A 17,662-nucleotide genomic window follows, 5' to 3' on the forward strand; every position below is an offset into this window, starting at 1 on the left:
TGGACTGATATAGGTAAACACGTAGCTGTGTGAATGACTTTATACACTTCCATCAAAATTAAACAAGGAGCTAAACTCTTCTCGGGCTTATCATGCTTAATTATGCCTTATGATTTATCTTCTGTGGCTCTTTCATCAGATAGTTTTCTTTAAAAAAAAAACAAAAAAAACAGAAAACCCCCCCAAAAAGTATAAATTAGAGTGCAGTCACTGCACATATACATCATATTGGAGATTTTTTTGTTGTTATTCCATAGCAGAAATGTAAAGCCTTCTCAAACCCCTTCAGACCATGTAACAAGGAAAACAAATGACCTAATGGTTGTTATTGTGTTAGGCTCACTATTAATCATTTTACTTTGATGAATAAAATTCAATATACTTTTATATATAAATAGCCATCTTTGATGAGTGAAATATGTTGTACTGTGGTTGTATGGTTTGTTGAATTTTAATCAGGTCTTAAGAAACTACTTCAACTACATCTTCATGATTTATATAGTTTTTGCACTGTGCTGCCTGTAGTTAGATTTCCTTGTTCATTCTTACCCACTCATTCATGTAATATCCCGGCTGCTTAACACTGTTTCTTTCTTATTTTCTGCACACCCAGCTTCACATATGTCACATATGTACTTCTGCACTCCTATTCAGTAGCAGGGGAGCAGCCATGGAAGGAGACTGCAAAGCACTGGTTATTTGATTCATACCATCTAATACAGCGGTCCCCAACCCCCGGGCCACGGACCGGTACCAGTCCGTGAGTTGTTTGGTACCGGGCGAGACTGGAGGCTTGGGTGTCAAATTTATGGTTTTCAGGGTTTTTATCGGTTTTTATTGTTAACTCAGTTTCCCTGTGTGTTATTAATAAATCTTCTTTTTTTGGGTAGCAGTGCTGGTTTTATTTTGTTGTATTTATCCACGACACCTTAAAGGCCGGTCCATGAAAATATTGTTGGACATAAATCGGTCCGTGGCGCAAAAAATGGTTGGGGACCGCTGGTCTAATATTACAGGGACGACAGACAAACTTTAGCAGTTTTTTCTGTGGTCAGAAATTTAAAAGGCCACCAATTTAAAAAAGAAAATAACCTTTTTACTAAATATTCAGCTCATGTTATTTATTTTTGTTGTTATATGCAAGAGTTCCCGGGATTGTTTAACCAAATTTCATCAGGTTTTTGGAACTAAAACGGCACCAATTTCCAAAACCGAAAAAGCTTCCATTCAGTCTTCAGTCCAATAATCAACTAACCAAGTGTCTTACCGTGTACCCACAACTGTATCCTACTATGACAGACAACAAACTGATAATTTAAAATGGCAAGCTGAGAAAAAGACATCCTTGTTTCCCGTGGTGCATTCTCACCACTTGGTCCTTCCAGTTGAATCAGCAGCTGCCGCAGGCATTAGCACCCAGGGAAGTGTAGTAACAGTGGCCCTGTGGTTAGCAGTTAGAGGAAAACAAGTAATTAGCCCTGATAATTAAATCCAGTAGTCAGCTTGTCAGCTCAGGCTGTAGAGCCAGTCTTGCTTTGCTGTCCATTTGCATAAACATTAGAATTGGTTCGTACAAAAATGAGGAATTAGCCGATTAATTATGTTCTATTATCTGCCCGGCGATAAGTAAATAAACAATATGCTGTGGAGAAATGAAATGGGATAATGGCTGGTGGGAGGATGAAGAGGAGGAGAAAGGCAGGGTTGTGGCGCTTAACAAACAGTGGTACAAATGAGGAACATAAGCTGGCTGTGCCCTCTCGCTGGACTGGAAAGATTTTTTTTAATTTGCGTGTGCGCTTGTGATTTAAACTGTTCATTTCTGCCCTGGCGTGTTTACACCTATTGTTTGTGAAAATCAACTTTGCGTGTGTGCGTTTGCACAGACAGATAGTGTGCACTTTCCTGGTTTTGCATTCTGTCCTGTTGGGTTCTTGTTTACCCAAGGGGGGAGTCATCAGTAAGGGAAGTGCTCTTTGTCTCTCATTAGAGCAGCTCTTTGATTTCATTAATTACTGACCTACTGCTGCTGCTGCTGTGGTTTGGCATAATCTGGCATTCTAACCGCTCACAGCTTTCTGCTGCTGCTCCACTGTGCATTATTTATTTATCGCCTTGGCTTGATAATTGATAATCATGATTTCCCAGGGAGTCCTCTTTTGGTTTGTGTATGCATGTGTTTACTTGTGTGCTTATCAAAAATGGACCGCCACCTTTTTATGTCCCCACATTTCTTTTGTTGTTTTTTTTGGCTTCTTTATATTATAGTGAGTGCAGCACATCTCTCGTGGAGCAGCCGGCTCGATTCTTCTGATGAGCTCCCATCTGATATGACTGTAATATCACCAGCTGCACAACAAGATCATTACAGGGTCATTACAAATGAGCCCGTTGTCCCTGTGCTGATACACAAACTTGGGAAGCTCTTTAAAAGATAAAAACTACTTGTGGTGGAATTTGCATGAAGAGAACTCACCTCACATACAAGCACTGATTGAAGAATTCCACTTATTATTCACTTTTTTGAAAAATTGGTTTTCCTTTATTTTATTTTTTTTTTTAAACCTTTTACCTCCACAGTCTAAACCAGTATTCAGCAAAAAGGACCAACATGCCCTTCAAATTACATTTTAAAATACCTTATTTAATCTATATAATACACTTAGTTATTCATTCATCCTTTTTTTGGTGACTTCTGCAGCTGGTTTCTAATCTATCAATCTAACCTTGTCTCTAAAACCCTGTAGTTTGTACTTGGAATTTCTACTTCTGCAGATTTCCTGCTGTGTTCCTTATGAAGGCAGTCACGCAGTGAATGCACAAAATTAGTTGAAATCTTTTCTTTTTTGTATTATCTCACATCTGATTTAGTCATGTCCCATCCCTGCTGTCCTTAATCACTGCTCAATAGTATTTTGACAGGCTCGTGTCAGAGTTGAACACCGGTCTGTTTTTCTGGTCTATTGACTGCTATGACCAGCATTTTTTTATCACCCACTCTTCTCTCTGCCCCTGCCTAGCGGTGCTAGTTATGGAGCATATCGACTGATTGGCTGTCCGGCCCCATCGATCCCTAAGGTCACACTGCTGGCTATTGACGAATAGTCCCGCAATGACTACCTTCCCTCCTTCCATCATCTTCTCCCTCCATGCTACTCTCTTGTATTTTCTTACTTCTCTGCTCTCCGTTCACCTTGCTTAATCTATCACTCACCTCATTTCATCTCCAGTGCCTCCTTCTCCTGCTTTCCCCATTCATTTGTCTGTCTGTCTACCCTTCTTTCCCCTTATCTCTTCAGTGTCGTGGCTGCAATGGCTCATCGATGCAGCAGAGATCGATCCCGAGGATAATGGGTGCTTGGCCCGCAGGGAGCCAGCATTGGCTGTGTGGGCCCATAGATGTGGCACTGACACAACTCAGATGATAGGAACACAGAGTACGGATGAATTGCCGGTGTGCAAAGTGAGGCTGTGATGTCACTCAAGGTAAAGAGGAGGAAGAGAAGGGGACAGAACAAGAAGACACAGAGCAAGAATCAAAGAGTAGAGGTATGGTAAGAAGTGTATGCCGGAGGGCAGCTACAAGACACATGAGGTGGCTTTTGGGGAAAAGAAAAGACAAGACAGGACAAGGCAGTAAGAAAGAATCAAGCTGCAGGATCCCTGAAGCTGCCAGAGCACTGACTTTTTTAGTGGACTGCTGAATTATATAGCAGTGGTTAGAACAGAATAAGGACAAAGGGCCCTTGATGGAGACGGGATGACCTACGAACACACATAACAACTGGATGATTATATCACTATATTACTAATGTTGTAAGAGGATAATTTAGCAGTATTATCAAGCTTAAGGGATTAGTACATCCAAACCACATGACCAATTGACATACCACAGCAGGGTAAATACAACTTTTCCAGTGAGCCATCCTGCATGATGCCTAAACAGAGAAGGACTATGAGTGATGTTATCGATTACACTCGTGTTTACCCTGCTGGTATATAGCAGTATAGTTTGTTTTGATTTTGTCTGGTGAGAAAATTTGAATGTTACATGATAATCGACAGCAGATTGGGGACTGTTTGTATTGGAACTGAGCAGAAATTGAGTCAGTAAGCTTTTAAATGTTTCAATATGTTCCTAGTTGTTACTAAAGACTGCAGTTTGTTGTAGTAGAATGGATGGCTTGTTCAAAAATTGTTTTTTTTTTTCTTTTTTAATGAATTGCATCAGCGGAGCTCACAATCTAAAAATAGGCTCAACCAGCAAGCGTAAAGTTAAGGTTAATGGCGGTATATGGATCAGTCCCCTCGTACCTACTCACCAGATCACTAATGCACATGAATTAACCCAGTTTACCTACTGCCCTGTCAAAACAATATACTCCTGTCATGGCCTTAAGAAAGATATGATTTTTGAATTGAGTTGATATGAAGCACACAGAAGCAAATGTCTTTTATGCATTACTGCTTATAGAGAGAGGGTTGAGTAAGGTTGACAGTTTGTGTGTCTTTGGTCCATATACATCCAAATATGTGCCTGTGTTTCAGTCATAATACTAAGTAGGGCACAACAGGAAGAAGAAGAAATAATAACATTTAGTCCATTTTGAATAAAACAAAGCTGAGTCACTGGTTTATATTCATTTGATACATGAGTGCTGCCGGTCACACTGGGATTGTGACATCAGAGCTACCGTAGTCTAACATATGAAGCAAGTCATGACCTAATAACCTAACACTAACCTTCATGTGTAGGTTAATGTAGGGAAATCAATTTACAGTTTTTATAAAAATATAGATGTTGTTACTTGTTTCCCTGGGAAAAATGATAAAAAGTAAATACTGTAGATGTCAGTTGGTTTCACTGATTTTAAGTAAAAGGCTATAAGAAGCAGTCCTAAAATGTTTCACTCTGCAAAGGATCATGCAAATTGCAGGCTGTTTTGGCTAAGTCTGTGATCTTTGAAGTTAAGGCTTGCTTGTTGGTAAAATACATAAATTAAATGTCTTTATTGAGTGTGAGCTGAAACCTGCTTGCCACCCATGCATAACTGGAATTTGTGTCTCTATAAAATATCTATGAAAGTTTTCTCTACAGCAGTGATTTTTGTGTGGCTGCTTTTAAGTGACAGTATGGTATGTTACTGTTTACCTTTGCAAAGCGCTCTGTTTGTTTTGCGGTGCACTATGGGAAGAAAGAGAAGGAAAACCAACAGTGTTATCGCTCTGGAAAAGTGTGTGTTTACGTTCATTTTTAGTTCTGTGGACAGTTTCATTGGTACAGTAAAAAAGAAAAAAATGTTATGTTGATGGTACTGTGCATTAAATTATTTAAGGTGCACATAATGGTTTTCTTTGTGGTTTTGGCTGTATAAGATCGTTGACAGCTCTGCTGCACGTGCTTCTCACTTTTTCAGCTGTCATCAAGTAAAAAAAAAAACAAAAAAAACAGAGAGAAAGAGCTTCCAGTGAAGCAGGGAGGGGGGAAATGAAAGAGTTGAGGAGAGGTGAATTTAGAAGGAGACGACCTAATTTAATCTAAAGTGGTTCTCAAATTGAACCAGAGGGAAAACAAAGTCAGCACAAAACCTTGGAGCTCCGCTTCACTTATGTAACAGCTCTTCCCTCCCCTCATCTCTCTTATGAATAAGCGAGAGGGAGGAATGAAGGAATCAGAGGAGGTAAATGGAAAGACATGAGGAAAGAAAGAATGGAAAAATAAAGAAAAAATTAATCGAAATGGAGAGCAGAAAGACAAATAAAGTGGACAGCAGTAAAAGATGGAGGGAAATGGGTTGTCAAGTTGTAAAGCATGAACTTTACAAGAGTACTTGCCAGCCAAAAACATTCTTCCAATTGTCACAATCACGTCTCTGTTTTATTTCAGTCTTTCTGTGTCGCCGTGTTTTTTTTTCCCCACTCTTTGTTGCAGAGACATTAAAGTATAAGGCCCTGGCAAGCTGTGTTAAAGCCCTGAATGAGTGTCTAGTTAAATAATGCAGTCTGCTGGCTGGACTGACGAGAGGCTAAAGGAGAAGATGGAGGATGTAGCGGCACACTGCAAAGATTCAGACTTTTATTATTTAAAAGTGCCCTGAACGATTGGCAAGTAAGACATTTCAGCATTAAAAAAAGAAAAAAAAAAGCGGCGGGGTGTAGTCGGAAACGGATCCGGTAAATTTAGTCATTCATTTTTTACACTCCAATCATGCAAACACACAAACCAGGTGCACACTCCTACGTTAGTACCTCTGTGAAAGTGCATGTAAAAAGACGCATGCACACACACAAACAACAAACATGTTTATGTGCACAGATATTATAACTCTGTGTTTTGGTGACATTTGAAGCAGACTTTTGCACTCGAAAAATTATGATGCTTTAGTTTGTCACTGCAACATGGGCACATGTCTGTGAATATGAGTGTCACAGAGAAAAATAGTGATGGGAGAGGTTTGCTTCTCTGTATTCAATCTGTCAGTGACATTCTAGTTTTTTGGGGGTTTTTTTTTTTCACAAGTACAAATGTAGCCATCCATGCGTCTACTCATAAAGGCCACTGCAGCTTCTGTTTTATAATTAACTTGTCACCACGTGTAGCCATGTTTTCTGGGAACTCTTATGTTATGCAAGTACATTTAATGCTGGCTCACTGAGTTCCACACTTATGCACATTTAGCGAATGAATGATCGCCTTACCGTTGCTATGTGCACATGTGCTCTATGCTGCTATAATTCTTAAATAATAAACCGCATACCATAAAATGGAACAATGTGGTTACTTTAGTGTCATGGAAAATAATGGATATTACTGATGTTGTATATTAGTTTAGGTCAAAAAGGCCAGTTCTTAAATATGTTTTTGTCACTAAATTGTATTTTAATAAAAACATCAAGTAAAAGTTTTGTTTTACTTCAAGTTTATTAATAATAAGTTGTTTTTTTTAAAGTAGCTACATTTTTTTTAAATTATTTCTATTTCCACCAGAATTGGTAGATGTATACACTTTATTGTGTCTGTTGGTTTCATGTGTCATCTTTACAGTGCAGTATCGGTGTATTATAGAACTCGGTCTTGCAGCTTGCAGAACAATTACTGATGATGTTCAAACGGAAATTATTTAGTGCTCCAAATGCTAAGGATACGAACGAACTGTTAACTTAGTTGATTTGGGTTATGGCAGACCTCTGCTGTGCTATGCTGCTCATCTGATGGGATATAAACCCACAGCTCCTGAGTCACTCTGTGATGTTGGAAACACTCTTTTTCTTATTTTGTCATTTTTTTCATCTTCTCCCTTCAGTTTGTAAATTTCTACAAGCCTGCTGGTTACCCGGTCGATATTTGTTGTGAAATATTTCTGCTTTTTTTGGCAGTTTTCCTTTTAGTGCTGTGACTATTCCTGAAGTGGTCTCTATATTTCTCCCTTCACTCACCACTTAGTCCATCCTTTAAATAGTTCTTCTTGCATGGTCCACTTGTTCTTTTTAAAAGGCTCATCTCTGATAAAAACATGGTGAGACTATACAGCAGTCAAAAAAGAAAAGAAGATACTTTGACTTTTTACGTCACATACAAATATACAAATAGCTGGATGCATTAAGTTGTGGCATTTACTTTAAAGGCACGTCTGCCAATAATATATCATTCAGTAATTTTCAAATATTTATTTATTTGTTTTTTTATTAATAAATGAGACACTGGTGTGGGATGTTGGAAGTCATTACAGACTTTTAGAGACTCGTGTAATATCTTAAAAAAATTATAGTATGATATTAGAGCACTTTGCTCTCTGAATGTGGACTTGTGATTCCTAGAGTTTCCAAAAGTAGAGTGGAAAACTTCAGCTATCCGGGTTCTCTCCTGTGGAACCAGCTCCCAGTTTGGGTTTCCCCTAAACCTTTAAAATTAGGCTTAAAACCTTGTAGTTTGATTAAGCTTATAGTAAGGGCTGGTTCAGGTGATAATGAACTATATTCTTCTCTGCTCTGCTCTTTAAGTGTTTAAATGCTACTACTGTATGTCATTAACTTTCATCTTTTTTCTTCCATAGTTTTTGTCTCTGACTCTCTATACACTCTTTTATTCTCTTTCCTCTCAGCGCTCAGTGAGTCACAGTAGATCACTCTGGTTCAGTCAGAGGGCTTTTCCAGTTAAAAGGGAGTTTTTCCTTCCCACTGTTGCCAAGTGCTTGTGTTTTCTCTCTAATATCATATATCAGTATAGGTTCTTTATCTTAGAACACTAAATGCTTTGAGGCGATTGCTGTTTCGAATGTATATTTTGAATGTGTGTGTACATATATATATATATATATATATATATATATATATATAAAATTAAAACTGAACTGTAGAGACAGCATTTTTATGGAAAAGTAATAATTATGGGGTTAATTTTTACTACTGTTTAACTTCCCTACAATGTATTTCATAAGCTAATTAACAACTGGAAATCACACAATTGTCTACTTGGCCACATGTGCTATAGTCTGTGCTGAGAGTAGTGTAAATGGTGGAATCAAAGCCACTCAAAAAGAAAATGAAGGATACATAATACCAATTCTATATTATTCCATCTTTCTGGCATTGTGCTTCGTCTATCTGACATGATACCAGTAGACAGTCAGTATATCCATTGGACTCGCGTCATGTTCATGCACTGTATGCCGCATGATCCGCTTTGCATGAGTTTGCCTTTCAACTTTGTTGCCAGTTGTTCTCAGCCCTGTAACTGGAAGTCGCTTTGTTGTAACAATGCGACCCGACAGCACTCTCACCGCCCTCACTATCAATCAAGACAACTAATTACAACCCTACAAAAGAAAATAAATTTCTTTGGCCTCTGTTCTATTTTCCCCTTTGTATGTCTTTTGCTTTGTCACTCACTTTTGATCTATCAGCATGTTTCCTCCTTTAGTACGGGTCTTTTTATGGTTCTCATTTCTCTTATTTCTCCCCCTTGTGCTTGACTATTGTTTCTTGGAGCTTTGTAACTTTTTTTTTTTAACCAAAAAAGCAGGAGCAGGCATAGCTCTCAGAAAGTTGATATTGATTATTTATTACTACAGTCTGAAGAGACCTGTAGACATAAAGAGATATAAATACATGCACCTTAGGTTGCACACAGGATGGTGGGGCACAAATAGACATGACCTTTGACCAGGAGACTGGGGTCAAAGTCTCCTGGTCAAAGGTCAAAATAATTTGGTGAAAAAAAAAAAAAAGATTTATTGTAATTTTGTTTCTTTCCAACACCACAAGATCTTAAAGTATTATTCATACATAGCCCTCCCAATTGTATAGAGGCTCAAAAGTAATTGGATAAACTAGTAAAATTTTAAATGTGTGGATATTTTTTAACTCTTGAGTGGAACTCATGGACATCACCAAATGCTGTTTCCTTCCTTGACCTGCCAGGCATTCATGGCAGGCATCTTCAGTTGCTGCTTGTTTAGGGGTCGCTCTGCTTTACTCCTATTTTGTCTCCAATAACTGAAAAGCATGATGTGTTGGGTTGAAATCAGGTGACGGACTTGGCCATTAATAAATATAATTTCTTTCTTTGCCCTTTTGGTGTCCTTATTTTCATTTTTTAGCCTAATGATGGCCTTCTTCAGTTGCATTGACATCTCTTTTGACCTCCAGAGAATGGTGACCAAATACAAGTTGAACCTTTGGAATCAACTCAAGATTTTTTTTATCAGCTCACTTTGCCTTGATGGTTGTAATGGTTGTAATTCATAATTAGATAGTAGGATGCTCAGTTTATATAGGATACCAGTGGGAGAAGTTCAGGTTTGTCGCAATATGTGATAATAATTGCCTAACCTTCACATACATTCATGTACACAGCCACTCGAACTTGCTTAGTTTTAAAATAAAATCACTGGTTCTAATAAGCTGCTTGAACAAACAACCTGTACTGCAGGGCCCCTTTTAAAGTGTGGCGGTGTAATAACTTTAATAGGGTCTCGTTTTCCTGCCTTCGTGCCAGACTATATATTTTTTCTTTTTACAATCAGTCCTTACTCTCTGCAGTTTTTTTCCTTTAGTCCTTTTTTTCCCTCCAAAAAACGCTCTGCTTTTGCTGTCTCCCTAACTCACTCAATGACTCTTTTCTTTCATTCCCTAAAGCACACACAAACATGCATAAGCACACACTCGCTTTATTCCTCCTCAAGCTATTTGTCTTAACAGGTGGTCATTCAGATTCAAGACTGGCACTGCAAAAGAGGTAGGAAGAAGGGGAAATAGAAAGGAAAAACTAATAATTATAGGAGAAGATAAGGTAAGGTGGGCATGGAGAGACATGGAGCTTATATACAGTCTTTTGTGATGTTTTGTAAAATATATTTCATTATGTCATTCCGGGCTCTCAAACTGCTTGTGTTGTGAATATATCTGTTCTCGTGCTTTTGTGCGATTGCCCAAAACAATTTATTTTATAATTTGTAAGAAAACAGAGGCATTTTTACTGTACTAGACATGTTCTCACACTTACACACTTGTTAATCATTTAAGTCAGAGTGGATTTCTGAAATTAATACTCAATCTGCATTTAAAACTATAAGAGGATTAACACTTTAACACCTATCAGCCCAAACCCCCTGCAAACAAAATCACCCTACTACCTTTGTTACAGCCCACCTGGTTAGCACCAGAAGATCATACATGCAGAAATCATAATTCTTTAAAGATATTAGATGGATTTAAAATTTCTTTCATTAACTGACAGGATATGCAAACAAAAAAAAAGCCCTAAATATTATTTTTGTGCCAAAAGAAAATATATTAAACTTTATCATTTTCACCAAACTACAGATCATGTGCTCAAGTACAGTTTCTTCTCTCACTGAACCAACTGGAAATAAGGTGCAACAAAAAGTACACATAATTAACTGAAAATGAGTTGCTGTACACTCAGCCTTATCTGGAATATTTTACCTTACCAAACAAAAACAGCTGATTTATCTAACAACACCAATGTCATGTACTTAAACCATTTTGCAGGATGTTTATAAATTCTCCAGATAGCAGGACATCGACCTTTTTTCACACGTCCCCATAATTGTCCTCATTACTGCTTTGATCCTTTGACTGTTCACACCGAGGCTCATACTCATAATTTTTAAAGTTGATAAGAGGCAGGAAAGAGGAGGGAGAGGGATATAGCAATGGACTAAAGGGTCCTTAACCAGAACTGTACAGTGTAGTTATGTGGTATTCAGACTGCAGTGATCACAGTACCCACGCCTGTTTCGAAAATGAAACATCTGTTTCCTTTCCTGATTTATTTATTTATTAATTTTTTTGGCTTCAGTGACGGACCTTAAACCAAAAGTGAAATTGTGATACAAATTTCCACAATTTTGAGTTATTGCATCTTTTCATGTCACAATATGCACCTAATCGTGACCCGCTGCCACAGCTGTTATGCTTTAATTAGAGGCACTGATACAACATAGAGATGCAAAACCAGCATGATTATTTGACAGAGGCCTTTCATACAAATTAGCCGGGCTTTTTGGTGAAAAGCTTGTGGTTAGCTGAGCATCTGTTTAATCATTTCATTAAAAGGGATATTGTAATGGTTTAACAATATGTAAATGTAGGATAAATAATCATTTTTGAGAAACGGCTTGGCGCGTGACTTGTGTAAAAGTCTGCTGATTGTTTGAATATTTAAAATTCTTTTTGATTAAAGACTAACAATAAAAAAAAACTGTGATGAAAATGATTATCGGTTACACTTAGGTTATTTTGTAGCTTACGTTTTTAGAAAGGTACTTTTACCACACTGTGCATGAGAAATATGCACTATGTAATGATAGCGTATAACCATTCACCTCATTATCATAAATGATATATGCAATTGCGTGGTGGGCTTTGGAGAGGGAGCAGCCCAAGCTCTTTGCAGTATGTCACATTACTGAAGCTGAAAATTTAATGCCTCTGTTAAGAGGAAAGCCCCATCTGAAGTTCATATGCCCTGCTGCTGGAACTGCTATTATGGTCCTGCCTCCTGGCTGTGTGCTTGTATATGCGTGTTTGTGAACGTTCCCTGACACCATTTGTCACTGAAGGCGGTGTATTTGTCTGTTTATACACTGCGTTTATCTTTTATGTGACTGTTTGTGTTTTTTATGTGGCACCTTATATCCCCATCCATTTATCCATTTTTTTATCTGTCCTTCTCCAGTATTACTGTATTGTTTTCATTGAAGTGTGTGTATATATACATATATATTCTTTTTAAACACTCCCATGTTCCAGCCATGTTCTTTTGTCCTTGAGCAACACTGTAAATCCTGTTGAGGAGACTCTTTGCTCATTCCAGTCTTAAACAAGCCATTTTAACTGTTTTTCCCCTCACTCAAACTACTTTTCTTCTCATTGGCTGCTGCTTATAAACAGAAGATTTGAACATCAGGTGACTGAGGCTGCTTTGCTCTCTTGCTCATGTGCTCTCATTTAAATCCATCCGTCTATCCATCCTCTTCCGCTTATTCAATTCAAACTGAACATTTAGAGCAGTCTGAATCTTGAACTTTCAGCTACTAGGGATTGCTTTGACTCTTTGAAACTGTAACATGATCATCTATATATGACAGAAAAAGAAAAGTACAATATAACCCCTTTAAGTTCTTTCTTTGTCTTGGTTTCAACCTGTCATATCAACCAGGTCTCTCTTGCAAGTCATTAGATACTCACACATTGTCAGGACCCGTTGACATCATATCTTATAGCAGTGTTTGTCCCTTTTGTTGGCATCTTTCAACACGCTGAATAGTCCCATACAGTTCAACAGGAGTCCCTCTGAAACAGACACCAAGACACCATGGGGAAAAATTGCTCTGTTGGTGTTGTCTCTGTCTTGGGATATGTAACAAGGATGTGTATGTGGTATCCACTATATCTCAAAAGAAAAAGTTTAAAAGGTATTTAATGTTGTGAAAGACTTGCTTTTCAGCCAAGCATTTTTTTCTTAAACCTAACCGTGTACTTTTAGTGCATAACCCAAAAAGGGAACGTTAAAAAGCAAAATGAAAGTGAAAAAAAGCCTGTCTCTATCCTTTCCAGGATAGGGACAGGCTTTAGGTTGAAGGTCGTGCGATTATGCCATCTGCCACTCCACCTGCCTGCTTATGCTGACTTGTGAGTCATTGTTCTTTCTCCCACAGGAAAATGGTACTAAGCTGGTTACCCTTATGTGAAAGATTACAAGAAGGTGTTCCTGATTAAGTGTTAGTTTTTATGGGTTTGGAGTGTGGATATGTTACATAGGAAAGGTAATATTTGGACATCAGTTGACACATGGAGCATTGGCAGCCTGTGCTTATTCCAGTCTCAGTGCTTTCTCTATAGGCAGGTTGAACCTCCGGATCCCCCAGGTCTTCCCAGTTGTATGCTGGCTAGTAAGAGCTCTGTTTCACCAGAGTGAAATACTATTTAGCCTGTTATAGAATATTTGAGCAAAACGCAAATTTATTACATGTAGGGCTGTAGATCATTGCGATTCATGTCTGTTTCTTCTTCTACCCTTTTCCTTTTTCAGACTAAGTACCTGGAAGTGCGCCTTTTACTCACAGTTTAATAGCTGCACACACTTAGTTCAATCAAAGAATGGGAACCCTTAACCTTGCAAGCCCTTGAAATTGGCCCCTGTGACAGAGCTGTCTTCATGTTGTTGTCTACCACTAAAAGGAAAAAGAAAAAAAAAATAGCTGTGTAAGTGCTGGCTGCACACTTGACAAAGGCCAGATTTTAGTGTTTACCTCTTCTAGATTGCTGTTGGTGCACCAACACATTCCCTCCCTTTCTTGTGAATACTTGAAGTGAGTGCTGCAGTCTACCTCTCTCCTACGGCTATCTCTTCCTTGGCGCATCCTCTTTAGCAAGGCTGATCAACTTAATTAGTACACCGCAGAAATCAGAGAAAGATCAAAGTGTGGATGAGACCAGGGGAGGGATGATAAAAGAGACATTTACATTTTAGTTTCAATTTCAATGAAACTTTTCAGGTAAAATACATAAATAAAAAAAGAAAGAGAGAGTGCGAAAGTGAGAGCGATCACACTGTGATCATAGAAAGAAAATATATACAGAGAGAATGAGAATAATGACATGTGCTTCCAATGCTACGTTTTTGTGTTTCATAAAAATCAAATTTGGTTTAAAATAAATAGTTTTTCACTGAAATCCCACCACTAATTTCACTCAGCCATCCCTTTGCATGCATCTTATCCAAACTGGTTGACAGAGAAGCTGCTAAAGTGATAGCTGTTACTTTAAAGACTGTTGTAAAGATAGAATTTGCTTAAGCAATGTCAAATTTTCTGAGCCTTCCCCTGCTAATTGTGACTGATATCATCTTAATTATAACATATTTCTCAAAAGAAGAAAAATAAAGAAAGCTGACTTTTTTTGTTGTTGTGAAGGCTCATTTTTATTTTTTCATCAAAACATTGGCAACATAATGGTGTCCTTTTCTCATATGAAGTATTCTATATTAACACTGTCAGCATTGTGTGATCAAAGGAGAGGAGCCTCCGTTACTCTTCATGGATCATGTTTTATCTGCTGGTGATGAAAGTCAGCCTCATTTTGTGGGTCCTAAATAGGCCTGAGACCAAAATCATACAAAAAAGAAACACTGAAAGGTAATTACTCACAAAACAGCCTTTTGAAATTATTTAGTAAAACTAATGTGTCGTGGCCATTAAGTTGAGGCCATGTGTCACAGCGTACGAGAGCTTTTATTTCTGTGTCATATCTTCTTTCTCTGCCTTTTCCCTCCCTTCCCCTTTCCCTCTTTTGATGACCCTTCCTTCACCAGATTAGCTTTTCTTTGCCGGACTTTTTGTCATCCTCTCTGGATATCTTTTGTCTCGCTCTCTCTTCCTACTGCCCTTAAAGGCCCATTAGTCTGTCTAACTACACTGTGATTACCAGACTTATGTATTCAATGTGTGATCACAGTGCCAGCTTTGTCCTGCAAGTCTCTCTTTGACTGACTGTCTGATTGCTCAGGAAGACATAGCGATCCCTTGTGCGTTATCCAGCGCATTCATTTATGTACACTTCATGTGCTCATTTCTCACTTCTTCCTTTTCCTTTTCCAGCCCTTTCTCCAACTGTTATTTTTTCATTCTTTCTTACTTGTTGGCTCTTTCTTTCTTCTCTTTGCCCTCCTCTGCTGATTATTTTCTCTCATCATCTCTCTTTTGGCTTCTGCCTCAGCCTTCCTCTGTGTCTCTCCAGCACCTTTGCCCTCTCCCTCTCTAATCTTTTCCAAATGCTTCTGTGTTATCAGCGAACCGCAGAAGCATGCTTTGGGCACCCTTTGGTGTTAACCCAAAAACAATGAAATTAAGTGTTTTGTAAAGGATCTTTAATTTTCCAGCAAGGCTTCCCTGATCCCTATCCAGTGCTCGAGTGTCTCCTTTTCAAGCAAATCCCAAAATAAGAAGAATGAAAACTCCATGCGCTCTCATTTTCCTCTGAAGATTTTGGCTATACAAACTGCAATAGCATTGCATAGAAGTCTATTAAATCCCTATACAGTTATGGTCTAGAAAAAATAGTAATGACAATAATAATAATAATATAAGGAAAATGTAATTACAGTAAATACAGTGATACATCTGCACACATTTGTGCCAGAGTGCATATTCTTCTTGTCAGAGCGTGAGTCAGCCACAGGTTTTAGTCACCACTTCTTATACAGCTGAGTCAGACTGTGTAGGCTTCTGGTTTTTGTTTTTTGCTCATCAGGATGTCCTTGTGCCTTGTTATTAATTTCCATGAAGCCAGATATTTGTCATGTAGCAGCTGCGTATACGATCAAAGTCGTATCTTTACACCAAGAATTGCTCGGTATAAGGTGAAATTGTTACTTCTCAAGGAGTCTGTCTCTAACTGCAGTCTGTGTCGCTCAGGTTATTTTTGATAGCCCTTACAATCTCCTGAAGTGGTTGAAAGTTGAAGCAGAACATAAAAGTTAAAGCCAAGTAACAAGAATGAAAGTAGCACTTTCAAGGATAATAAAAAGCAATCTTTGCACAGTGTGTTCCTTGAAGTCTGGAGAAAAAAAAATGGCTTTGTCTGGTTGTCACACCTCAGATTCCCTCAAAGATGTACGTGTTGAGAACACTGTAAGAGAGCTTGGTTCTCAGTGTGTCTGTGTGTGTGTAAGTGTGGGTGAGTGTGTGTGTGCCAGTGGGGTGGGGGTGGGGGGTCTGTTTAAGCAGACAAGCTTAAAGCATGGTTAATTTTAATATCAGCAAAATCCCTTAAAAATGAGGCATTAATGCAGCTCACCATATGTCACTACAGATGTTGATATTAGGTTACAGATTAAGATAAATGTGCTGATGATGGCTCTCGTGCACGCCTGCCGCATAGAACAGAATGTAAAACGACAACTGTTCTCAGTGCGACTGCTCAGATACGTCCTCGCTAATGAACTCTGGTTCCTTTTTCAAATTTGGTAGAACGGGTATTAAGATCTTTTAATGAAATGAGAGTTACTTTGGTTTTGCTCTTTTGATGAATATTTTGATCTAATACTTAATCTTGAAATTTGTTGTACCAGTATCTACCTTTGTTGCTATTGAATGATTTCATTTTATATGATATCAATAGAAAGAGATCTAAATAGTATTTCGGATTCAAGTACATGACAAATGAAGAAGTAACAGGACAAAAAAATTATCTTTGGCAGATGAATAACATCTGACATTATCTGAAAGGAAACTGGAAAATAAAATCCAGCAAGGACCTGGCGCAGGGCCTGAGAGGTGCTTCTGGCCCTTCAGTTGATCCATATACTGTTTGCTGTACAAACATTACATGGATCAACTGGTGGCTATCGAGAAGCCATTCTTACCTGAATAAAAAAACACACAATGGAGCACTATCTGTGGATTGGCCTCCCTGCAGCCCAGATCTCAACATTATTGAAGGAGTGTGGGATAATTTTTACTGAGAATTGAACAAAAGCTAGCAAACACAAAATCGAAAAGGTTTAAATGTCCTTCAAGAAACCTCAGGATCTATTGCCGAAGACTACTTGAAGAAATTCCAAGAAAGTTTGCATAAGAGAGTTCAGGCTGTGCTAAAAAATTAAAAGGTGATCTCATACCAAATATTAACATTCAAACATCATTAGAATTGCACTCTGCACAACTCTAATGAGGTCTGCTTTTGCCTCATATACTGTTTCCATTTATGCGAGTGGTTCAAGACTTTTGAATAGTGTTGTAGTTATTGTCCTTCAGTGGTGTACTTGAGGCAACACAATGTAGCTTAACTCCTAGATATTTCTTTAAAGAAACTTTGCTGTATCCGTTATTTGGCTGATTTTAAACAGGGAGATTTACGCCGGCTTTCACTCACTGCAGTCTGCTTCTTATGTAGCTGTCCGTGGTGCTGAAACCAGCTTCAAAGCTTACATTTTGTCTCTCTGTGCTGAAAAGAAACCGTATTTCCTGTTCTCCACTCTTGAAAGCTAAATAAGGGTGCTCTTTTTCTCCCGACTCTTTGTAAAAGTTCTATGGTTCTGTTTTGTTTTGTTTGTGGTTTTCTGTGTGTTGTGTGTGAAGCCAGGGCGTAAAGGAAAGCGCTTTGTCCAGCTTAAATCCTCAACAGATGGTGTTAA

At 38.3% G+C, this 17,662-nt stretch overlaps 1 protein-coding gene across 1 annotated transcript in view; it reads left to right on the plus strand.

Annotated features, from left to right (window-relative positions):
- LOC135932855 (ephrin type-A receptor 7-like) overlaps positions 1–17,662 on the plus strand; it is a 155,903-nt gene that overhangs the window by 22,384 nt on the left and 115,857 nt on the right. The window lies entirely within an intron of this gene.

Source organism: Pelmatolapia mariae, linkage group LG22, assembly GCF_036321145.2.
Source record: "Pelmatolapia mariae isolate MD_Pm_ZW linkage group LG22, Pm_UMD_F_2, whole genome shotgun sequence".
Taxonomy (NCBI): Eukaryota; Metazoa; Chordata; class Actinopteri; order Cichliformes; family Cichlidae; genus Pelmatolapia; species Pelmatolapia mariae.